We start from the raw sequence: 26,541 nt of genomic DNA, 5'->3' as shown, positions 1-26,541 counted from the left end.
GAAGTAGGCAATAGCAAAATTTTAATGATTTTGGTCGGAGACAACACCATAGTAAATTTCAATATAGATCCGCTGTAGCAACTGCCTTTGCATACTTGAGCATGAGGTACTTCACCCCACCATGATTGCACCCTGCAAGTACTGCCTCCTTTTGCATTAATATTTGAGTAAATAATCAATTTAATCATCAAATTATAAAACTCTACTAATATCTTATCCGTTTTAAAAATATTGTCTTTTATATTTAAAAACATTATTCTAAAAATATTATCAATATTTATTTAAAAGAATATTATGTATTAATTTTTTAAACTTTGATATTATATTTTAAAAACTTTATAAAAAAATGAAGTCCTCAGTGCTAGCAACTTATACACAGTTGAACTAAAAGAGGCTCGCTTTGTCAATGGAAGATTACACTTTATTGAGTTTGATCAGTTATGTTGATGGAGGTTCCAAGGGTACCTGGCTATAGGAACACCTTAGTTAATGTAGGCACTCTTTGGTTTATTTATATTTATTATTCTATTAGGAAGGTGGGGCTATCCATATAAAAACACGTCTTACAAGTGGGTACCCCTTATTTAAACTTGACGTCAGCAGAATCTATATAGCAGTCTATGTTATGTATCCTTCAAACGAGGAGTATGATAGTAATCATGGGTAAATTTCATCTTGGTCCTATGGTTTAAAGTTTAATTCATTTCAAGTTGATTAGAGTGATACTGTGGCTAAACTGCCCCAGCCCCTAAATTATGATAGAAACCTTGTTATATTCTTTCTAGATTCTCTTTTTCGTTGATTAATTTTTTTTTATTTGATACTTTGTGTTATTAAATATTTTTATTTTTTAATAAAGTAATAGTTGTTTTCTAAAACTGTAGCATGTTTTTTTGTTATTGTAACATAATTTTTTTTATTTGTTTTCAAAGTTAGATACGATAGTCTCTTTCCTTAATGTTTAATTAGTTATTTTATTGTTCTATCATTATTTTCTAATCATCAATTTAATTATTTTATATTGATAGAAGCTCATTATCATCAACGAGATGTCACGATTGTGTTGTGTCAGTTTATCAATGTGTCAGTTATCACCGTTGTTATATTCATTTTTATGTTAGTATTGATGTTGTTTAATTTTTATTGCTCTCAATGATGTTTGTATCTATACTTTTTTTTTAAAAAAATAATTCTAATTTTATGATCCTATTTTATTATTCAATTATTAGTTTATTTAACTCAATAAATGATCTCCATGGTGAAAGGGAATGGTGTTTTTCTTAAAATATTTGAATTTAAGCAGTTAGGCGTATATGTATTGTCTGTAACTATACAAATTGTTGAACATATACCACCTTAATCATCTTAAACTATTCAAAATATAATTCGGTTATCCATTTAAAAATATAATATAATGATTTTCTCATGAATTTTAATATTTATTTTAATAAAATTAATCATTATTATTAGTTAGAAGATAGTGATTGAGAAAGGTTTTCTATCGTTGGAATGCGAGGCTGTATTTAACAAAACTTGAGGCTATTTAAATGGAAAAACCAGTAAAGAAAAAGACAAATTGGCATTCCATAAAAGATGATGTCTCTGTGCCATTACCCAACTCTTTCATCAACCCATTCTTAATTTATTTGTTTGCTATAACTCTCCATATTTAATTTATTAATATAAATTTGGTATTACAAAGTTAAATATAAGAATGATTTTTTCAATTTAATTTATTATATTTGTAAACGATAAAATTCGAACTCTCGATTTTGTTTCACATTGTGCTTGACTGCTCTAATTATAGACTTCCGAAAACTGTTGGTGGAATCATTTATCATTAGCATAATAGCATTCCTGGTTTCCCAATAACACTGTTAACATACAAGGCTGGCAGAAGTTGGTAATACCAAATTATTTAACCCCAAAGCCGTTAGGGTTTCTCAAGCAGATTGGTTTCACGGTAAAGAAAACGTAGGCCTTTGAAAAACCCATAAATGCATGCAGACTGCTTTGCTTTTGGCATGGCCTTATCTATCTGCTAATATTCAATCTCAGCCGTTTATTAACCACCCTTTGGTCTGACGTTATAATGGATTGGCCACCCTATCTGGCTGCTATAGCATTCATAAAACTACTAGTACTGCACTACTGCTTTTGTCTGCTATAAAATAATGTTAAAAACATCTGAACAACTACGACACCCAATTCAAGCCGATAAGACAAGTGGGTCTCACGACTTGGAAAGTTGGTAAACGAGTAAATTCTAGGAATTTAATTACATACATTCAATTCAAACGGGTATCATAATATTTTAGAATGAATGGACTAATATTATATATAATATTAAAAAATATCTATTGCTTATATTGATAATCACGTATAATAATCTTTAAATATAATCATTATAAATGTAAAATTAAATTTATAAAATATTTAATTCGAATTCAATCATAATTCATTAATCACACCCTAAACTATATATAAATAATTGTCCATTTTTTCCCAATCTAACTTCTTCGTTGATGTGTTTTACAAATGGTCAAATGCAATTCCATTTTGCGAATTGCCGATTTTCCTTTACTATCCAGATGGCCAAAGTGCATTATATATAAATTTTGGGGTGAATATAAGGTATTTATTCAACAATTCTTAATTTTTTGACATTAAACGCTCGTACCTTGCATATGTAGCGTTCGAACTCATGATCTCAAAAGATAACAACAAATCTCTTAACTACCGAAATCATTTGGTTCTTGTCCAAAGTGGATTCTTATTTGTCCTCACTGGAAAAAAATCAACTGCTAATAGCAGTTTTCATATTATTTTTTTATCATTTTGTTAACTACCATTTTGTAGTTATGATTATAAAAAAAAACATATAAATTTGCCTTGAACCAATGGATTGGGTTCCACCCATTATGGGTGGACTTGACCCAATATGTCCAGCAGTTTATGTTATACTTATATAACACATTTTTAAATTAACCTTTAAATTTTAAAATATTTCATACCAGTCCTTAAATTATTATCTCATTCTAAATTGATCTTTAACCAAAAAGATATTATATATCAGCCCTCAAACTATTAGTTTCAATCTATTTTGATTATTATGTTAACTTGATGTTTACTAATATTTTAAAATTTTGGAAATTGAACTTACAACCTTCTACCAAAAAAATTATTTTGAATGTCTTGTAAATTGAAGTCGTGATTTTTGTGAATAAATTTTAATTCTTTTTGTACAAATACGTTATAACTTACAAGAATTGGATCCGATTTTAAGCACATGAAAATGATGAAAATGTAAATTTTTTTAATTTAACCCATGATGAAAATGTTATATTAACTATATGAGTAAAGATATTAGCGGATCCATAAATATTTTTCAGGTGGACACATGTATTAATAATATAAATTTTTGTATGAGGCATATATGAGTAAAATTTAAAGATATACACCATCAATAAAATAAATAATTAATATAAATAAATTTGAATTTCAAAATGTACATGCTTCCACCTAAAATAAACTTACGTCCGACAGCATATCACCTTGCATGCATATTTTCTTATCCACTATTTTTCTTATGTTCATCTATGGTTTATGTTGATTTGATCGATATTAACAAATAATTTAATTATGATTTCTATCTTATAATATCTAATTCATGAATAAATATATTATTAAATAAAAAATAAAATTTAATCTTAAAAACAATATTTTCTAGAAATAATAATCAGAAATTTTAAATATCAATCATAAAAATCAAATGGATTGAATTTAACAAAATTATTTGGTATAATACTAATTGACATTTTGGTTATCGTTATGTGAGCGTTCGTGCATGGACATCATTACATGGATGAGGAGGATAAGGCAGTGCAGACAATAGCAGAATGTGGAATAGTAAGGCATTAAATAAGGTTGTCTGATCTTGTGGGCCTTGTTCCCCCCAAAAGTAACAATATTATCGTCATCTAAGCCATCAGCAATGCCGGGATCTCGATGTTTTGCTTTCTCTCTGTCACTCCAAACCTCTTTTGTTAGTCACCCATTCATTCAAGCACGTTTACATTTTTTTTAAATAAAATTAGTTAATTTTATTATAAAGAGGAAATACTTATAATTACAATAAATATTTATAATCATAATCGTAAATCAAACAGATAATTGTGATATTTTCTTATAATCATTGATTGAAAAATTAGTCAATTGAGTTCATACATGAATTATATAAGAAAAAGATTAAAAAATAACAAAAAAAATCGAACAAAGATAAATACAAATATATCTGATTGTATCGATAAACGAACTATTAAAGGATCAAAACTATTGAAAGACCACCAACAAGTCACAAATCAGAGTCGAATTATATAATAAAACTATCAACGAACACAATTGCATATCTAAATCCAATTTGATGGTCAAAACAGGGAAGATTAACAAGATAACAAAAATAAACGTTATTTTTATCAGTCAACACCTCATCAAATCTAACCTTAAAAGAAAAAGAATAACCAAATAATCGATAAAGAATACCGAAACTGTGTCATAAAACTAAGGAATATGTGTTATAAATGTAAAATTATTTAAAAAAAATAATAATACAAAAGGATATAAATATACAATCATAAATATTTTTATGGCTAAACTGAAGTTAGATGTTATATCAGTATATCAGTATATATGTTGAAATTCAAAGCAAGCGGCCACCAATTCAAAAGCAGCCGGAGGCTAAATTTGGTCCATGGTGGGCTGCCTAATTTTTTGTTGAAAATGGGCATTAATTGTTGAAATTTAATAGGGTTAATTACATTTTAGTCCTTATACACTTTAGGATATTTACAAGATTAGTCCTTAAGCTTCAACTATAAATATCCTAACCCATTTAGCTTCAAAATCATCCCAAATCCAGATCCCCAAATCATTCTAGCTCTCTCTCAAGTGTTTTTGTAAACGATTGTAAATTTTATCCCTTTAGTAAAAGATCTGCAGCAGTCCGGAGACGTAGGTATAATTAGTTAACTCCGTTATCAATTTCAAGTATTATTTTTTCGCTTTTATTTTGCATTCACACTAATCTGATTATAGGGAAATTACTCGTTCTCGTTTTATTTACCAACAACTGGTATCATGAGCTTTTGGTTGTGAATTCTGTCAATTTTTCTGTGAAGATACTATTAACATGAATAGTGAATTTTGTGAATAGTGAAATTTGGTCGGCGATACGAGTTTATCGACAGAGGTGTTCTAATACACTGTGGTTCGCGAAAATTGTCAGAAACGATCCAAAAGAAGCCAGATTCGAGTAGGAACGACAGCTGCAGACGAAGGGAATGTGAAAATTGAGAAGTTGGATGGTGTGCTCAATACCTTATTGGAAGGACTTAGACCAGGGGCAATGCTCGGGGAAGAGCAAGGTGATGCCCAGAGACTTTCGAAGCCATAGCGGTAGTCGGAACGCTGACTAATCTTGCAGATTTCAAGCCAAGTAGTGATGGTAGAGAAAGCTCTTCGAGTGGCCAAGTTGAGCCAGCGATTGTTCGTAGCCAAGGAAAGCCATCGGGAAAGAATGACAAGGCTAAGTCCGGTGTGAACAAGAAGGGGAGTAAAGAAAAGCTAAAGTGTACTTCTGTGATGGTCCTCATTTGATTGGAGGATGTCCCGAGAAGCGTCGCCTTACAACCATCATGAAGAGGATGGGATAAGTAGCATGAATTGGGCGGTTGCAAGTGTTAAAGCTGCCAAGCCAGGAAAAAGGCTTGGTCCGATTGAGGGGATCAATGCTGCCAAGCAAGGATCGAAATGTGACGAGACTGCGGTGTCAAAGCAGTCGAGCACAAGAAGGACCCGGTACGATAGCAAGAGATAAAGCCGTCAAGTCGAATGTGCAAAGTGAGCAAGTCCGCTCACAGTATGCCAGGATGAAGGTGTGGTCCAAGTTGAGGCATCTCAGGCATAAGGGGACACTTAAGGAGTATGTGAGCCGATTCAGAAACTCATGCTCAAAGTCCCAAGTTTGACTGATGAAGATGGGTTCTTCACCTTCATGTTTAGATTGAAGCCATAGGCGAAGAGAGTGTTGGAACGAAGGGAAGTCAAGGAGTTGTCTAAAGCCTTGACAACCGTTGAGTCCATCAAAGAATTTGGAGTCAAGAAAAACAAGACTACCTAAACAAAGCCGAAAGCCGAGGGTAGCGGCAAGAGATTCAGTAATGAAGGCAAGTCAGAGGATGAAGAATGTTGTTCCTCGAGTGGCAGAGAAAATCCACTCTATGATGAACCAGATGGTGAGTCTGGGGAAGATGGTGCAGTCTTGACACAAGTTCGAGTGTCAAAGATGCTAAGTCGAGGGTAAGAGTCGAGCAAACGAGGGCACAGACTTAAGATGCCATAAGTATTGCAAAATTACCCGAGGGGAGCCGAGTCATCCAAGGTGATGGATGAGCCCATGATCGAGTTGTCCAAAGAAGAGGACGAACCTAGGATCGAAGGGGCGTTGAGAGTTGACTCAATACGGTTCATTTCTTCCAAGTGCAAGAGGAGTTTGCCGAGCATGTTCGTGTAGAGAACATGGCTTCAGAGACCATCATAAGAGAAGGGTCGAAGCAAGGGCTTGCCGAGGATGTTCAAGTGAGGAACAATCCTTCAAAGACTAGTGAACAAGAGTCGAAGGGAGCCAAGACGTTGAGGGACAAGGCAAACACAGAGAAACTGCCCAAGAACAAGTGGGTTTACAGGGCGGTGACTATAGACAAACTGAAGTGTGTTCAGCTTCAGTTGGCATGCTACAGTAACAAGACCAGAAATGTTGTTGCATTGATCGAGGTGTGAAGACAGATTAAAATCAGTCTTCAAGTGGGAGATTGTTGAAATTCAAAGCAAGCAACCGGCGGCTAAATTTGGTCCATGGTGGGCTGCCTAATTTTTTTGTTGAAAAATGGACAGCACTTGTTGAAATATAATAGGGTTAATTATATTTTAATCTCTGCACACTTTAGGGTATTTACAAGATTAATCCTTAAGCTTCAACTATAAATACCCTAACCCATTTAGTTTCAAAATCATTCTAAATCCCCAAATCATTCTAGCTCACTCTCAAGTGTTTTTGTAAACTCCAGTAAATTTTCTCCTTTTAGTAAAAGATCTGCAGTAGTCCGGAGACGTATGCATAATTGGCTGAACTCCGTTATCAATTTCGGGTATTATTTTTCCGCTTTTATTTCGCATTCTTACTGATCTGGTTATAGGGAAATTACTCGTTCTCGTTTTATTTCCCAACATATACAGTATAGTTGAATACTTGAGTTTGAAGAAGAAGCTTATAGATGTTTAGTAATCAACCTAGGAAAAACAATACGCATACACAATTATAAATATTTTTATGGCTAAAATGAAATTAGATCCTCTATTTGCTTTCCCTTTTTGTCTGATAAAAAGTAGTTTTTCACAATGAATAACTGATTATAGAGTTCTGTTGATTAAAAAAAGTAAATAACAGAAGAAAAAAATTTACTATTAGAACTTGAGTTTAGCTACTGTACTTTGGTAATAAGTGGGCATCTTCTTTTGAGTTTCAGGGGGCTCAGAAAACCCTAAAACACTCCTTTTGAGTTCAGTTGAACTTAACTGAAAAAATGATTTTGTTCTATAGTTGAGTTGGCAGTAGTTTCTTTTCTTTTTGAATGAATGAGCCGCTTTCCGAGGTGATTATCCCTGGATTACCAGGGAAGATAACAAAGAGAAACGGGAAAAGAAAACAGTACCTTATAATTAATGAAGATTCAGGCTTTAATTACTGAATGAGTGGTGCCTGCTGAGCCAGGGTTGCTTTTAATGCCTTTTAAAGTGCTCTGAATTAGTATATAAGTCAAGCCATTTAAAATTAATAAAATGTTTAATGTGGAACTGCAAAAAGGTAAATTATTTTACTCGAAATCTCAGTTTCATCAACTTAATTAACTATGATTTTCGCAACATAATCACCGCTCACTTGAAACTAATCTTCCATGCAAGCTTGGAATGGTTTTCTGGGAATTAATCTCATCATTGGGAGTCTTTAGCAAAAATTTAAAATGGACCTTATGTAACGAAAGCATATTACATGTTACTTTAAGTAACAATTATTTGAATGTAGAGTAACAAAGTTAATAATCTTAATTCATTTTACAAATTATAATATATCTGATGTTGCTTTTGATATTGAAATGTTGGGTTTGATGAAATACCTACTGAAATAGCAAATTGCAGGTTCAGCTTTCGGGATTCTCAGCTTTATCTATCTGGTTAAAAGAATAGCACGACCTCCCATTGCAACCGAGGTTGGTCGGCTTCGGCATGGATCAGCTTATATGTGACTGAGTGTCCTATGAAAAACTTGCCATAGTAATGTATAGCTTCACCATTGTAGACCTACTGACCACTCTTTGGCGTGACCTATCAATATGCCAAGCCTTACATGGAAGTTTCCATCAGCTTCGATCGGCAGACTGAAAAAAAAATCTGCCATTTTATTAATGTGGAGGATATACTAATGTCGGTAAACAGAGGCACATACATTACAATTGCAGGAGAGTGGTTTAGTACCGACAGGTGGAGTGGAGGTCCTAATGTCTGTGCTGCCTTGTGCACATAATTTGATTTCCAGGTGTCCCTTAAATATAAAGCTGCTCTTAGTGGTTTCGGCAGTTTAATGAGTGCAACTCTCAGTGGTGTTTTGCTTAAGGCCATGTTGCGTCCATTGAGGTCTCCTGTGATTCATATATGTTTCGTATAGAGTTGTAAATGAGACAGTCAAGTATTGTGGAGCATATATAGAGTCGTAAATGAGATGAGTCGAATTCAAGTATCGTTGAATTCAACTTAAACTCGGAAAAACTTAAAGTTTATATATATGAAGGAGAAATTTTAAACTCGGTATCCTCTTCCACTCCACTGCCACTATACTAAAATTTTAAAGAAGATATATGTTATTTAAATGTTTATATTCACATAAAATAATAATTATCATTTACATAATATTACAGATCAAGCAAATCAATCGAACAAAGAACTGCTGTGGACAAAGTTACAGATGCTTGTTTATGTGCAGAAACAAGATAGTACTAAATAAGTTCTTTCGTAAATTTAATAAATCATATTTAAAAACGTATTACACACATAATCATTTAATTATAAGATTTTTTTTGAAAAGTAAAAACTTATTTGATTAAGATCAAAATAAGGGGTACATTACTTTGACAAGAACCTCGTTAAAAAACCTCCTTAATCCTAAAATGAAGGAAAAAGAGTATTCTTGACAAAGACAAACCAAACCAGGAGACCAATATGGGACCTGCACCAAATCACCGAATAAAAACCAAACCCAACGATGAAATTCCAACTAAAACTTACCACTATAGCTAGACGAACAAACAGCCCCAACTAAGAAAAATCACAAGACCAATTGAATAAAGAACATCCAGCCCCAATGGTAGACCTTCTGCAGAATCAGAGAGGGGAACTTGCCACACACCACAAAATATTAAGACGAGATTCAGAGCAAAGCTCGCTGTGTGCTATGAAAGCCAAACACTATGAATCCTTGCCATCAAACTTCTCGGCAAGCCTGCTGAAATAGCACAGAAACTAGCACCAACAGGCACTAGAACACTACCAGGCTGAACACACCCCAATCACATCAATCCCGCACACAAGTGGGGACTCTCTTTGATATCTTCTTGGTTGAAGTTCAAAGACTCCCTCCATATCAGCTCTTTAATATCTTCTTCGTTCAAGGTCATCTGCTCGAAATCGAAGATGAAAGGCGATGCACAGGTGGGCTCTTCATTTATCTCATGAAGACTTGACAAATATGGGTGATTCAGTGCTTCATCGACTTTACATGCATCATATAAAAGAGATGTTTCTTATAAGAAAAATGACAAAAGAAAATGTGAAAAATGCACAACCATTGTAAATCCTATTGCCTGAATTTACCAGTGATGCACTTGCTTGGATCGAAAACAAGCATTTTTTCAGCAAGATCGATTGCCACAGGAGACAAATTTGGAAACTTTACTGCAAAAGGCTGCTTAGGGAAACAAGGAAGCTGCTTAACATACTTTTGAGCATTGTCGCTCCTAAGGAATCCGAGATCTGAATCTTCTGGCGACCCTAGTAGCTGTTTTACGAAGTAATCAACAAAGGAATCTACCAACATTCAGTGCTCTCCTACTAAACTGAAGCAATGGGTTCTGAGTTTGAACGAAAATGAAAGGATGAATACCTGAGTAATAAGCCCCAACTGCTGAACATAATCTTTACCAGAAAAAAGTGGCTCCCTTCTAATTATTTTCATTAAAATACAGCCAACTGACCAGATATCAATAGCAGCAGTATACTCCGAACAATTGAGAAGCAACTCAGGGCCTCTACACCATCTGGTTACGACATACTCGGTCATAAGTCTGTCTCAGAGGTGGTTCTTGCAAGACCAAAGTCACAAATTTTAAGATCACAGTTTGCATTGAGAAGCAGGTTGCTAGGCTTTAGGTCCCGGTGCAAAACATTTGCCGAGTGTATGTACTTCAGGCCCCGTAGCAGTTGATATAGGAAATACTGCAAAACAACATAGCTTCTACAAATATGAATTCACACCCTAACTTCAAGTACACAATTATATTAAACTAGCATCGGTGTTGTGTGGTAACATGATAAGTCTATCACCTGACAGTGATCATCAGTGAGAGACTGGCTAGACCGTATTATTTGATGCAGATCAGTGTCCATTAGCTCATATGCAATGTAAACATCGTTGAACTTTTACTTTTCCGGTGGCGTAATTATGTCCTTGATTTTGATAATCTGCAAAAGTATTAACGCAACCCTTCATATCTCCTCCATACTTCATAGTATAACAAGAAAATGAAAAAGCAAACAAATTATGAATGTAGAGATCACATTATCATGATCCATGTGACAGAGGAGCTTGATCTCGCGGAGTGTTCTTTTAGCATCAATGCTATTGTCAAATGCATTCCCAATCTTTTTTATTGCAACCTCTTCCTTTGTCTCAGAATTTGTGGCACAGCTGCAATTATCAAAAAATCCAAATTTATTGAACCCCATAAACAATCAATCCCTAAAGTATTTCAATTGTTCGGAACAAACCCATATCTCATTTCTGGTTACATCTCTAAAATTTCTCTAAAAGGTTCCGTTTTCTACACTTTTAATTAGAGCTTCTGCTTAGCACCGAAATCCCTACAATGAAGAATAAAAAATAACCCAAGAACTCAACCAGTTGGGTGAATCTACAGCTTTAGACACTAAAGTAACGAAAACCCAAACCGGAAAAGAAAATAAAAACGCAAAGTTCTGCTCTGAAAAAGCAGGAAATTACCAAACGATGCCGTAAGCGCCGCGACCAACTGGGTGAATAGGAGGAGCATACTTGGAAGAAACTTCGAAGATGTTACCTAAGATGTTGTAACGGACATATCTGCCATGGCATGTTGGGGTTCCTCTGAAATCAATCGCCATTTCTTCCTTCTCAATCTTCTTTTTGTGTCACTTCCCCTCAAAGAAAAAACAATGGGGGAAAAGAGAGGGGGGAAGGGTGTGCTTTTATGGAAGAAGAAAAGTAAGAGAGCAGAAAGGGGCCATTTGAGGTTTGCTTTTGATTGTGGGTTTTGTAACTTTGAAATTTGAATGTTGTGAAAGCTCAATGAAACAGTGAATGGAATGTGGACCAATCAAGGGATGAAAAAAGTCTTCGTCACTGAAGTGGACTAAGACTTTTGTTCTCATTCACTCGGGAAAGTTCCAAGAAAAACGACTCAACTTGACGAGTGGAAGTATTTCGTTTGGTTCCCAGGAAAATAACCCTTTGTACTATGTCACAGTAGTACCATAGTTCATAAGCAATTCTAAAATCTGAACACTTTCACTCAGAACTCTTCTTTCTATATTTTATCTCCTTTCTTTCTTAGCTATTACTTTATAAAAAGTTATTCTTCTTCCTCATTTTCATTCCTCGAATATTCATTGATATAAGTTTTAACCAAAAATATTTTGTTTTAGCCTCATTATCTCCAAGTATAAAGTACTGAGAAAATAAAACGACGTTGTAAGCCGTCATAAAAGCTCTTGAATTGCTTTTATAAGACCAAACGAAGGACGGTTAACTCTAACACCATTTAGGACAAAGGTAACCCTGACAAAGATGAAAATTAAGACATAACAAATTAATTAAAAATTGTGTAATTTATTTTTTTTAATTTTAAATACATATAAAAAAAATAAAAAACGATATTTAAGTCATATTAATTAAAAAAATCATGACTTGTACAAAATAAAAACTTGAAATAATTTTAAATTAACAGAAAAAGTTAAAGGGCTTTTTTTTAAAAAAAAAAGTTTGATGACTTTATGTATCTTTTAAGTCTAAATTTAACAGAAAAGTTTTAAGGATGTTAACACTTGGATTTTTATTTTTAAATATAAAAAATATGAATTGAATTCTTGAAAAATAAAAGTAGTGACTAAATTCTATAAAAACTTGTAGCATATTTTAACCTAATGTTTTGAGTTTTGGTGTAAATATGGACAAACCCAAAAGAACTGAGAGCTAACCAATCATAACCCAATAATTGATCAAAGCCCTAACATGAATTGTTCAGTCCCCAAAAGAAACCCTAGCCCAAGAGGCTAGCTGAAGGTTGGGTGTAATTCAACCGAGTATAATTCAAATTATGGCAAGCTTTAAGCTCGGATGCAATTCTAAATTTAGGACTTGACAGTGAAAATATTATTAAATTATGATTGCGGTATCGGGTGTTATAAACATTACCATGTGATTTATTTTTTAAAAATAACTATGATTTACACTAACCAATTTACTTCAATGGTTAAAGTAATTATTATTGTTTCTAGAGGTCACGAGTTTGAGCATCAACGACTATAAGGGTGATTGAACGTTCATAATCAAATGATAGAGAGTATTTAGAACATGTATTATTTTGTAATCATCTTTAACTTATCAAAAAATAATAATAACTACGATCTTATATTATGATGTGATGTCGCGGTGATTTTAAAAAAATATTACGGTGTGATCGTTATATTGTATTACGATTGTAATTTAATACTACGCTCAACTCAAGTTCGATATAACATCATTTTGTCAGCTTAAACATATAAATTCAAATTATAAGTTGGAGTGAATTATAAATTCGTTTTTGAACTTGTTTCATAGATATTTTTTTATTTAAATACCGGTAAAACATATTTTTGATAGATAATATAATTCTATTTTTTTATATAAAAAATAGCTTTTTTTTTTCTCTCTAAATATTGGAATGAATGTGTGGTAGTGGATGCAAAGGAATCTGCAGCGAGACCTAATGAGTCAAAGCAACGAAACTACCGGCAGCTGTGGGAATTAGAAAGTGGTAAGTAGATAAGATTTGGATCAACAAAGTTTCGTTGAGTTTGAAGCGGATTTCTTATACTATAAGAGTAATGGAAACTCTTTTTCAAGGAAAAAAAATCATTTTTCAATCATTTTTCAACCCTTTGAAGAGTGCACATAAATATTGCAGACCGACCATGCACCACAGATCATGGACCTGCCAAACTTAATTAGTCATCTTCGGATACCATAAGCAGAAAGAATAAATTGAAAAGAAAAAAGGTCAGCTCATACGGAACAAAATAAGTACTTTGCTGGAACAGGAATAGGGGATGGGTTGAATCCAAATAAGGGTAAACTCACGAAATAATGCACTCAAAATAAATAATTCACGAAATAATGTTCTCCTAATATTATTTGCTGAAATAGGGCGAAATCAACAGTGGTCGTAGGTCGCCATGCACTCCCAGCGACCTCCTAGGTCGCCATGCACGCCCGGCGACCAAGGAGGTCGCCATGCACTCGCGGCGACATCCCCTGCTGCATGCTCGCCTGCTCGCGACCTTGCCGGGACTCCATGGCGACCTACACATGCACGATCTCCCCATTCTTCCCATGCATGAACCGATCCTTGGTCGCCCCGAGTGCCCCATGCATGAACCGTTCCTTGGTCATCCTTGGTCGCCTCGAGTGCCCCATGCATGAACCGAGCCCCGAGTGCATGGCACGATCTCCCCATGCATGAATCCTTGGTCGCCCCGAATGCATGGCGACCTCCTTGGTCGCCGGGCGTGCATGGCGACCTAGGAGGTCGCTGGGAGTGCATGGCGACCTATGGTTGGGTTGTGCATGTCCCATGCACAGAAGCAAGCCACGTCGTAGGTCGCCCGGAAGGCATGGCGACCTACGGCCACACTGTTGATTTCGCCCTATTTCAGCAAATAATGTTGGGAGAACGTTATTTCGTGAATTATTTATTTTGAGTGCATTATATCGTGAGTTTTGCCCCAAATAAGAGCCAACGCCCAACAATGATATATAACAAGTGTCTAGGGCAGTGCCAGAATTGTGGACCTTAATCGAATAGAGCATTATCATCATAGCGTTTTATGATACGTCTATGTAAATTTTAATATAAAATCTTATATTTGTTCATATAATAACCAATACCTTGGTCTATTTCACAATAACACATACTCTTCACACCAGCGACAGTATTATTTTGGATTTTGGGTTTATTCGTTGCCCAGTTGTTAGCCATGGGAATAGAATAAAGAAAGTGAAATTTCATGTTATAATAGCATTTAAAGTGCATTTTGAAAGGAAAAAAAAAGCTTATTTTTTATGTGCTTTTCCACAAACTGATAAAGAAAGAAAAAGAGCATCTTCACCCCTTTTTTTGAAACTTGTAAAAAAAGATAAGTTTGTCCGACAAAAAAATGTTCCCCAAAGGAAGCAATGATTGGCATATTTTGATATTAAAGAAACATTATCTCAACCGACCAAATCCTAGTTTTTGTTGTGTTGAAAACGCCCAACACGACACCATCCCAACAAACAGGGGGCTGCCACTTTATTTTTCACAACTTACAACTTGGGTCTTACAGTTTCACTGCAACAACTTTTACATTAACATTCGTTCAAGGCATTGACGAAGCCATGAAGTTGCTCTTTTTAATTGAGCATTGAGTTCACTTTTTTCTTCTTTTTATTTGGCAATGGATTTGTTAGAATCGTTGGAAAACAGAACTCAAGGAAAACAAAACAAAAACCTTTAACAACTTTTCCAACATTCATCTCTAAAAAGATGAAATCCAGAACTCAAGGTTTACAGAAATCCGAAGCATTCTTCATTAAAATATGATGAGATTCATAGTACATCAACTACACAACGAGACAGCTGAAAGTACAGGCATACAAGACAAATCAAACAACTAAAACCTCTCCATAACATAATTCCACATCAAAAATTCTAGAGGAAACAAGTATGGGGGAGAGAGCTTAAAACCAAAAAAAACTTGGGTTCATATTTTATATCCCCTACCCTAACTGAAAAAAAAAACAAGCGTTAATGTGGGGTTACCCTTGTTCATAAACCAGACACAGAAGCTGTCACTGACTCGCTGTCACCTGAATCTAAAACGACAGGTTTTCAAAAGCTTAGCTACTATAATTTTAGAGAAAACCTTGTTTTATTTTTAGGATTTCTGGATAATTCCCTTCTAATGATGATGATGATCTGGAATTCAACCAGAGAATATGATGGTGATTCATTTGAGCCATGAGATGGTTGGTTGTTTTCTAAGACATCGGGACATTTCCTTCAGATACAAAGTTGAGGTTCCAGAGGAACTGCTCTTTCCATCGCTGCTTTCACCTTTGTTTTTCGCCATTGCTTCTTTAGCCCTGGACACTGCACAAGCAACAGTCTTGACAATGCTCTCAAAAATATGAGCCTTGACTCTCCCTCTCCTCGGCGGATATCGGGTTACCTTCTTCTTCCTCTCGGGATCAGTCGAGGCATTGGTCATCGATGTCGAAACAGATGATTCTGCAAGCGAAACAGTTTCTTAGTAAGAAGATAGAACACATACAAAAACAAAATACGAGAAATTGAACAGAAGCTTCAGCCGTAATTCAATGAAATGAAATAAGAAGAGAAGGAGAACATGGGATTCATGTAAGAAAAAAAAGATTTAGATATACATTTATCATTCGAATTTGATATACAAAAAACAAATTTAACTAAACAGAGATGGAGCAGAATCCAAGCTTTTACAAGTTACGATAAGAAAGGAAAACGTACTAAAAAGGTTTACATATAAAGACGAAGAAAAGGGAAGAAGCGAGAGAGAGGGAAACGAGGAAGTGTTAGGGAAATGTAAAGGAAGATGGAGGAAGGTGGCGGTGCGTTTATTTTTATGGGCCAAACACAGTACTTGATAAGGGGCAGGTAAATTACATTGATGTTTCCTTCCCATGTTATACTTACGTGGCCGACAATAAAGAAAGGTTGATGTGTAATATAAACACAAAAGAATATGCCTCTGGATGTTGGATACGGACACAAAGTCAAGTGTTGGGGAACAACAAGCACTATGTGCCAGATAAAGAACACTTTCATTTCCCCCCAACTGACCATTTTGGTTGCATAATTTTCTAGATTACATTATCTATAACGAATTAGAATTTACATTTTTCTCAGATACTCAATGATGTTCCTTCATCTGATAAGTTCCATGTTCTTCAACATCTCATCTGCCTCTATAGAGTGATGACAACAACCAACGGGGAAAGAGAGGCCTTTCAGGTTCATAACAAATGACGTACAAGCCAATTGTAAATTCTGATTTAATCACCCAAGTTCTGTAAAACTAATATTTTCTCTTATTATAAATCATAAATAAATTTATAAAATCTCTTCAAATAAACAATTTTATAACCATAAACATGTTTTTATCCAACATCAATTAATTAAACATTAGACTGTAATTATATATGATAAAATTTATTTTTCATAAAATATTTTTCTTTTAATAATCTTATCTTCAATTCGGACTATACCTCGTTATAAGTATCCTCTAATAATCTTTATATTACACTGATATTGAATTTTTTTTATTATTAAAATTTATGGCCTCCCAAGTGGAGTTTGAAGCCGATTCTACCATTAAAAAGATGACATTTTCTTTCTCAAACATATTTTTTTGTTGATACAATGAAGAGCTAGACACAGAGATTAGATGGATAGCCATAGGTGAACAATTTGTTTAAGAGTCCAAATATGTTGTGTATATATGAAGAAATCCGTAAGCTGCAGATCACCTTCTTTTTTGTGCTGACCCAGTTTCCCATTGAAGGCCCAAACACCAGTACAATTTCGAAGTCTAGTTTTAATTGCTAAATGATGTTACCTCAATTTACAAATTATACCCAAACTCGAAGCTTTTCACTTGCAATGAATCTTCCAGGCAGACTTTTAGGTTGATTTCAGAAGATATTTTGGGACCTGGCGCCACTGTCCATGAATATCATCAACTATGTCCTAATGTGTTCCTATTTGGTTTAGGATTTTATTCAATAATAAACAATTTGTTACTATGCTAACTTCAAAGGAAACACGTACTGTTGCATCGGATCTTTTGTTTTTGTTCTGCATTGGAAATTGAGATTATAAACATATGGATGAAGATTTTACGTTACGAGAATAAACTTATAATATTTTAAAGAGAATAAATTATAAAGTTTTAGAAAATAAAATATATTATTAATAAAAAATATAAAATTATCTATCAATAAAAAAAGTATAAAATTATTGTTTAAAATACATGAGAATTTGAAACTTTTAGGGGGAACCCCTATAAGATGGTATTTATTCAAAGTAAACTTTAAATTGTTTGATATTAAACACTTATACTTTCTAACAGAACTTAAGATTTCAAGAAATAACAATTATTCTTTTATCTCTGAGATCATTTTAATTTGTGTCAATAAATATTTGCTTAAGTTCATTGATGTGAGAATAACTAAATCTAGTACGATATAAGATATCATTTATTTTAAAATTTTAAAATTATTTTTTATTATTCTAAAGTTGGTACTACCATAGAAAAGATTGAAATTTGTTTATAAAACGATATTCAATCTTTCACTAGATGATGTTCAAAGAACATATTATTATTGTTAGACATAATGATAATATTAGTCTTTAATATTTATTTAAATAATTAATTTGATATATATTAGTTTTAAAATATTTTAATTTTTGGTCAAAATAAATTATGTTCGATGAAAATCATTAGTTTATTAACAATCAACATATATTATTGATGTGACATTTTGATCATTTGGTATTTTGACACGTGTTCCTTCATCATTTTAATTGATGTAACACATCACATTATTATTTTAGTGATATGATACATATCACATCATTAATTGAGTATAGTAAAAATATAATGTCAATAATATGTATTAATGGTTAGTCAACTAACAATATTCATCCAATATAAATTATTTTGATAAAAAATTGAAATGTTAGACTAAAATTAAAAAAAAAAATCAATCAAAGTGACCATTTGAAAATTTGTCATTATATTATTCTTGGATCTTAATGTGAACTCTTATAATTTGATATTATTATTTAAACTTTAAAACTGATGTTATTAAAAATAATATAAAAGTTAAAAAACAATTTCAAATAAAATATATACAAGTTTCATGTGATTTAAGTGTGGTGATATTTACAAATAATTGCTTACATTGTACTCACATCTCAAGATCGAAGCACATGCCCCTACCCTATGGGAGCTTTAATACTTTTTTAATAATAATAAAAAGAACATTTTACAACCTTATAGAAAATTTTGTTATTTTAATAAAACCAATTGTATTTGCTTGTTTTTATTAGCTGGTAATGCATAAAGAAAATACTTTAAAAACTCGTTTTTTTAATATATGATGCTTGTTACTTGTTTGAATCCATTTGACAATATATTAAAATTTTCATAATAAAATAAATCTTATTATAGTAGCCCGATAATCAAATCTAATTATTTATTCAATATGAATGGCCCTCCCCCGAATGTTACTTCACGTATCTATAATTAGGCCTGTAAACGAATCGAACGCATACGAACGGATGTATGTTCATGTTCGTTCATTTAATAAATAAACGAACTTAAACGAACACGAACATAAACTAACAATTTTTTTTTTCATGTTCGTTTATTAAGGAATATAACTTGTTCATGTTCGTTCATTTAATAAATAAACGAACATAAACGAACACGAACATAAATGAACACAGACATAAACGTTGGAGACCCTACCTTCCATTATTCTTTCATGAAAAATAGTCGACAATGCAAATCAACCAAATCTACAGTGATAAATAGTGTAAGAGCTTATTAACAGTAATGAAATGTTTGAAGATATCAAATATTTCGATTGATCTTTGAAAGATATTAAATGATTCACATGACTTTAATTTAACGCTATAACATTTATCTTAGTGGTGCATAATTACATATGAACAATCATTTTCCACTATATTATTCTAATAAATTTGCCGGCTAAAAGTTTTGTGACATCAATGTCAGACTTTAGTGAGGTTTGTTAATAATGGTCATTTCCGTTGGCAGAGTAGAAAATTTAACAGCATGAAGATTTTGAACGGTACAAATTGGACTACAAGGCAATAAAATAGATCTGAAATCCCTTCGATGCTACATATCGTAACTGATATTATTGCTAAACCACCATTCAAAATTTTAACGTACCTAAAGTCTACTCCACAACTAAAGGACAAGAACTATGAAAACAAAAGTTCATTGTCAAAGTGTATTTTCTACTTATTAATGGGTTCTTCCTGGAAAACTCATTACTTCCGCTATTACACTCTTTTTCAGAAATTGCATAGAATCATTTGTTTTGTTTTCTGGCAAATTCTATATATTTTTTCTCTTTACTGATGCTCATATACTTCTGATTGTTACATTTATCTTCCCATCTATTTCTAGAAAGAAGTATAATGTTTTCTTGAGTTTTAGATGTGAAGATACCTGCAATAAATTTACATATAAACTATTAAGCCAAATAAAACAGAGAAAGAGATGAAAACAGAGCTGTCAAACTTCAGATTGAACTATAATATAACTTGTTTTGAAGTTTTCAGCGATCGTCTCTACTCTCCAGTGAACACTAGGGTTTGGGAAAAAAAGGGGAAAATGAATATAGGTGGGAGGTGCCTCACGGGTTAACATATTGGATTTAATCTCCAAATAAAATTGGGTTAATTATGGAGTTGATCATCAGAATATCAGATTAATTAATATTTTTAAGATACTTACAAATTGGTCACCAAAATTGATTTAAGAAGATTGGGTTAAACATAAATGAATGAACATAAACGAACATAACCGAACGAACATAAACGAACACAACCGAGCGTTCACGAACGTAAATGAACGAACGAGACCTATGTTCATGTTCGTTCATTTAATTAAACGAACACAAAATCTTGTTCATGTTCGTTCATTTAATAAATAAACGCACATAAACGAACTTCCCGCCGCACGGTTCATGAACGGTTCGCTGAACGTTCAGTTCATTTACACACCTATCTATAATTGCTTAGTTTATAGAAGAAGGGGGAAATTGCGTTCTACGCATAGCTGCTTTGAATAGTGAACAATACACACTAAGGACCGAGTCAGCAGCCTGACTAAACAAATAATTGAAACGGTGAGTTTTCAAAGCTGTCGGATTCGACTCTTTTCTTCTCTAGTTTTAAAAATAGTTACAAATCAAACCTTAATAAACAAAAACTAGCTAAGATCATGTTCTGATTCTGATTCTGATTCTGATTCATCCCCACATTGATTTCATTAACATGGTCTCCGCATCTTAATCTCCTCGAACTTTTTATTCTTTCACTTATGATTCTTTCCCCACTTGTACTTTAGTATTCAATAAATAATAACGACAGATCTAAACATTTATTAGTGTAGGCACACATGTATCAATTATATATGAGATAAATACAGATAAAATTTTATAGTGTATTGTTATTAGGGGTGTAAATGAATTGAGTTTGACTGAACAAAATTATGTTAGTATCTGTTTGTTTGTTTATGAAGATGTTCGTGTTTGTTTATATTTTCAATATCACATTCATGTTTATTTATTTATTTTTATATTAATGTTCGTTCTTTTAATGTTTACAAATATGTTCGTTTAACGTTTGTTTAAAGTTGAACAACTAAAACTCTATTTTAATCCCTTTATTGGATTGTCAAAGAAAATGGTGAAATTACACCGCTAGTGCACCGCTAGTGCTTAATTTGCTTAGACTTCATAGTTCAAACTCCAAAGTTTACCTTATGTTCAATTTAGTATATACTTTCACCAATATTTAAAATGTAAAAAATAAAATAAAAAGAAAAACCTGAGTAAATGAATTTATAAACGAGTCGATAAATGAGATTGTTTGTGAACATAAACGAACTAAACATAACACACCTATGTTCATGTTCATTCGTTTATTAAATGAACATAAAAATATTTGTTCATATTCATTTATATAGCTTAATAAATTAACATTATACTAACAGTTCATTAGCAATTCATTGAATGCATTGTTCATTTACACTTTTAGACACCATCAATAAAATGAATAAATAATAAAAAAATTTAAATTTCAAGATAGACACTTCAAATCATTTTATTATTATATTTGAATTCACAAAACAATTTATATATTTAATTGTTTTAATACTATTATATTGTACAAGCTCTAGTTTAAGATCATATGATGAAATCAATTTCACATGTGTATACAATAATAAAACTTCCTTTAAACAATTTTAAAAAGTCAATCCATATGTGGACCACCTAAAAAAATCTCTAGTTTAAACTTTTAATCGTAAATAAAAAGTTTAATCAAACAAACAAAAAGAAAATAAATTAAATGTAAATTATAATCAAATATGAAATAATTTTTATTATATAATAATAAACAAATAATAATAATGATACTATAAATAAAATAAAACCTTGAAGTATAATTTTATTAAAACAAAATAACAGTCGTTTTCTTTCGATTCTTTCGCTTAATTATTTGATTTCTTTTTTCGTTGCTGTTTTGCTTACCTAAACATGTGCTTTTCGAGTCTTCTTTTGATTAATTTTATTTTTCTAGCTTGTTTTCCATAAAAGATTTGACATTCTTAACACTGTTTCTGATGTTACGTGTTTGCCATGATTTATGTGACTTTGTATTCTATATGGGTTAAATTCTTCTATCGATCCATGCATTATGTGTAAATTGTAAACTATATTTTTATACTTTATTTTATTTAATTTTAGTCTTTGTATTTTTATTATAATTTTGTAAGTTTTGTTCTCCAATATAATTAGTTTATGTTTGCGTAATTTAATCATATTATTCAAATATTATTTAGATCGTTACTAAAATTATAAAATTTCAAAACTTATGTAAACTAAATTAAAATATATGAATTAAATAAGCAATCTGTGTATAATACATGGATTAGTGACAAAATTTGACATACATGTATAATATTAAATTTTATGAAAATAATTTAAATATTATGAGGAATTTTCTAAGCTTTAAAATTTTATTATAAATATTGTTGAACCATCTTCTCTCTCACTTTGAGGGTTCCACTTCAAGATCGTTCATGATAAACCAAATTATTTTTTCAAGGTCCACTAATTAATAAACCACATAGTTCAATAAACCCCATGATTAAGAAATAATAATATCTGAGTTCGAGTAGCTGTGTCAATGGAATATGTGCATTATCAATCGGTTAATTTTTTAAACAAATATTATCTTATAATCACCTCATATTATTAAAAAGAAGAACAATAGTACTAATTATCACGATTAATGTCTTCTAGAATGGGGGGAGAGAAAAAGTAGAATAAATCTCATGATTAAATTACTCCTATTTCATTCCTTCAAACATCATATATGCTTTAGTAGAGATTCAAGTTTGAACCCAAGAGATTAATGAAGATGAAATAAAGTATGGCTCTCGGGTGGGAACTCGTGGATGATGGCCGGCCGGTATTTGTTGTCAATCATTTTAATTTGCTCCTTAATCAAACTCTAACCAATTGATTTGCGCTAACGAGTTAAGATTATCTATGTGGATTTAATAATATTATAAATATCATGGTAATTAATATCTTTAAATTATACAAACGGTAGACGATTTATCCTTTATAAATTTTAAATATATACAGATAATAGTACATGTTATTCGAGTAATTATATTTTTAAATATAAAGATATTAAAGGTTAATTTATGAAATAATTTGTCATGAATAGAAACGTTGGTTTTAGATGTTATAATTTCTTTGAGAATTTGGTTGCAATTAAAATGATAATTAATAAACATTATATATATATTTGGTCGATCGGTCAAACTTACTCGTCTTTGTTCTCTTATTTTTTCTTAAGTTATGTGTTTTAAATTCATTAGAAGCATTCCCTTTTATTTCTCTAGAGTCTCCCGTCTCCCTTCTCTATAAATAACATTAAGATATGATTTAGATTTTGTAAGAAAATAATAATAATCAATCCTAAATCGAACCTTCATAAATTAGGGGCATAAAAAAACAATTAATTAACCATGCCTAAGCAACCATAGTTTTTATATATTATTTGAGTTTTAATAAAAATTCATTTGGGTCAAGAGTTCGAGTAATAATGTCGTAGTAGACATGTACAGATCTCGAACAAAAAAGCACATACATATTAGACTCGTGCTTTTTAATATTTTATAGCTGTGACTTTTCCTATGATACAGTGAACATCAGGTTAGATCTAAAGGATGGATGAGTGTAATCGGTTTTATTTTTTAAAATCGATATATATATATATATATTTAGATTTTTAATTGATAAGGTATTTTTATCTTTTAGAATTTTAAAAATTTACTTCCTCATAAACTTTTAAAAAATCATTTTCACTAATATAAAATTATACGTTCACTTCTTATAAAACGTAAGTTCCAATTTCATAGAAGAGTAAAAAAGTTCAACTAGTTATTGTTTATCAAATCTTAACGACGAAGTTTGCCGTTTTTACTTTCCATAATTTTTGGGGACCATGATTCGTTGAAATCCATGTCTCTAGTAGGACGATTGATTAATTGGATTTATTGAAAGAAACTTATTTAAGATCGGGTTATATTCAACAAATTAAGAATGATAAATTTATTGTTTGTTATTTAAATATTAAATCAATTTAGAATGAAACCTTAATTTAATGATAAAATCAAAATTATGTGAACTCTTAGGCGTTTGGTAAGTGTTGAATTAATTAATAGAAACCGGTTTTTAGTTGAGAGCGAGGGTGAAAATGTCCATTCATATTTCGTGAGAAACATGAGTTAAAACAGAGAACTGAAACGCGTAACTATCAACTAAAAAGAGAAGAAGAAGAAAATAACCACGTGTTTTTAATGCTGGGGAAGAAGGCCGGCGGGGGATACAAACGGAAATTGGAAATATTAGCGAAGAACAAACGAAACAGAATACCCGGAAATAGTTAAAGTGGAGTAGCAAGGGCAGTACGTTATTGACAGCTGGTCAGCTGCGAGCAGCCATCGACGTGTACGGTTTCTACCCGCTCATTCACAATAAATTATATTAATCATTCCGTCTTATTAAATTTATTTAATATTTTTTAAAATTATCTCATTTAAAATATTGTATTAAAAAATTAGTAAATAATAATGCTTATATTTTGTTTTTTATTCTTATACATTCTATTCTTTTATACTCATTAAAATAAATCTATTAAATTTATCAATAACTTTTTTAGAGATAATTTTAATATTTTTTAATCAAATATTTTTTAAAATTATTTGTATAATTAATATAAAACATAAATAACGAGACTGAGAAAATATTATAAAGGTGCATAGATTTAGTTTCTATTTAATTTTATTTTGATTTTTATATTGGAAAACAGTAATAAATAACGATAACTAATAATTCCTCTATTTTAAATTTAATTGGGAAAAAGTACAAAAGAAGCACCCAAAGTGGTAGGTAGTACAATGATGAAACGAGAACAAACGGATTTGGATGATCCATGAACATAAGATTAGCCGTAGAATATTTGGCCGTTAGATGAAAGGCATGACCGGTAGGTCAATACTTGACTGAAATATCATATGTGTACTCCTGTGGTTCCGAAACTAGGCAAATTGACGCTCGGCAGTAAGTAGCGTATACTAGGATGGACACGAGGTAGGAGATTAATGGAAGGTACACTGGTTTATAGTGGGGTAATAACTACTTGAATGCAACTCTAATGTATTACACGTGGAACTCGAAGACGAAAGGGTAATATTTTGGCACTGTCGGAACCAGTGGAATACCTGGAGATATTGATTCTCGGGGGAAGAGCATATTGATTTTTTTGTCATAAACATTACTATTCCGAGAAAAGATATGTTACGGTGAATGAGCACATAGTGATTAAGACAAGGGTACTACTAAATGTACCAAGTCAACTCACCTGCACAGCATTTAATTCACTATTTAATATATTGAAAATAATAAAAAATTAATCATGTTGGAAATAACAATTAGTCAAACATGTTGGAAATAACATTTTTTTGCTGTCAGAATTTTTACTGTCAAGATGTTGAAAATTGTTAAATGGTTAAATAAGATTTTTTTTAAGTTAAAGAAATAAATGAAAAATACTTTAATTAAAAACTTTAATAATGAAAAAGATAAAATTTTAATAAAATATAAAAATACATCATTATTACATAATGATAAAAATTTTAATACATATAAAGAAAAAACATAATCATTACATTAATCTTTTGGTGTTTTAATAAAAAATGAAAAAACATAATCATTACACTAATCTTTTGGTAGGTTTAGTAAAAAAATTGGTATATTTAGACTAACCCAAAAATTAATCATGTTGGAAATAACAATTAGTCAAACATGTTGGAAATAACATTTTTTTGCTGTCAGAATTTTTACTGTCAAGATGTTGAAAATTGTTAAATGGTTAAATAAGATTTTTTTTAAGTTAAAGAAATAAATGAAAAATACTTTAATTAAAAACTTTAATAATGAAAAAGATAAAATTTTAATAAAATATAAAAATACATCATTATTACATAATGATAAAAATTTTAATACATATAAAGAAAAAACATAATCATTACATTAATCTTTTGGTGTTTTAATAAAAAATGAAAAAACATAATCATTACACTAATCTTTTGGTAGGTTTAGTAAAAAAATTGGTATATTTAGACTAACCCTAAGACAAAATTCAAGTTTTGGATTTCTAGCAGTTCTTTTAGTACTTCGACTTACACTGAAAACACGCGCACAACATGTATTTGTTCAATTTTTTTAACAATATCAGAGAAACCGGTAACCAGAGAATCCGGTGTCCAAAAAGAGAAAATGTTTATATATATATTCCGCTGCACTTGTTAAAAACGTGTATTTCATACGTCCCATCGCTTTCTCCTCTGCCCCCTCTCTTCTTTGTTGTGAATCTGTTACCTGGTGGTCATCTCTTTCTGTTATAAACTGATCTCCGAGTAATTCAAGAATGGCAGCCTCATTTT

General features: G+C 31.7%; 1 long non-coding RNA gene and 1 pseudogene across 1 annotated transcript; one reads left to right on the top strand and one right to left on the bottom strand.

Moving 5' to 3' along the window:
- Positions 1–4,415: 4,415 nt before the first annotated feature.
- LOC120180175 lies at positions 4,416–15,867 on the top strand. Its single transcript, XR_005521668.1, has 3 exons — positions 4,416–4,426; positions 8,602–8,606; positions 15,732–15,867. It is a non-coding gene; the product is annotated as an uncharacterized LOC120180175 (long non-coding RNA).
- LOC120180174 lies at positions 9,377–11,627 on the bottom strand (annotated as a pseudogene).
- Positions 15,868–26,541: the final 10,674 nt, after the last annotated feature.

Source organism: Hibiscus syriacus, unplaced genomic scaffold (assembly GCF_006381635.1).
Source record: "Hibiscus syriacus cultivar Baekdansim isolate YM2019G1 unplaced genomic scaffold, ASM638163v2 tig00112491_pilon, whole genome shotgun sequence".
In the NCBI taxonomy this organism is placed as follows: domain Eukaryota; kingdom Viridiplantae; phylum Streptophyta; class Magnoliopsida; order Malvales; family Malvaceae; genus Hibiscus; species Hibiscus syriacus.
The sequence above is the reverse complement of the archived record's forward strand: the minus strand, read 5'-3'. Positions and strand labels throughout refer to the sequence as shown.